Source organism: Sinocyclocheilus anshuiensis, unplaced genomic scaffold, assembly GCF_001515605.1.
Source record: "Sinocyclocheilus anshuiensis isolate Anshui unplaced genomic scaffold, SAMN03320099.WGS_v1.1 scaffold1826, whole genome shotgun sequence".
NCBI lineage: Eukaryota > Metazoa > Chordata > Actinopteri > Cypriniformes > Cyprinidae > Sinocyclocheilus > Sinocyclocheilus anshuiensis.
In genome coordinates this window covers 237,577-238,278 of record NW_015542582.1, presented here as the reverse complement: position 1 = coordinate 238,278, position 702 = coordinate 237,577, and positions in this window count along the sequence as shown.

The following is a 702-nucleotide window of genomic DNA, read 5'->3' as shown; positions in this document are numbered from 1 at the left end:
TATTTCATTTAAATGCCAAGGCAAAATTTCATATTATGTTTTAAGTTTACGTTTTTCCATCTAATATTTATAGTTTTAATAGTTTAGTTTTAATTAATAACAGCACTGTTCCCAGTGCCCTTGCCGTGACCTCAGGACCGCGCAGCACTACAGTAGTACAGATTGCGAGGTGGGTTTGAACCGGTCTGCGGGGTTTGTGTTTTCCTGCTGTGTGGAGGCTAATTGGCTCCGCCCCCTGAGCAGATGTTAACACCGCACCCCCTCTGACCTCTCACACCTGTTTCAATTAGACGCCGTCACCTCGTACCCGTGCCCGCCGAGCTGAGACTGACACACACACACACACACACAGTTACAGACACAACAAGTGATGAATTGAAGAAGTTTAACAACAAAATACTGCTCTATCACACAAAGCTACACATAATTTCCAAAAGCAAAGTTTCTTCAAGTGTGTGTGTGTGTGTGTGTGAGTGTATATGTGCGTGTTAAGTATCCAAATATTCAGACGTGTGCAGCACATTTTATGGAGGACTGTTTCCTGATCCTGGAAGACTACAATGTTCTGACTCACAGACTGTAAGTACGCTTTTTATATTAAATAATTTGCCACTGACGATTCAAACGCGAGTTTGGAGCAGTGTAGAGTAGCGCTTGTTGTTTGTCATTTCTCCCATCACAAATGCAGACATGGTTTTGTTT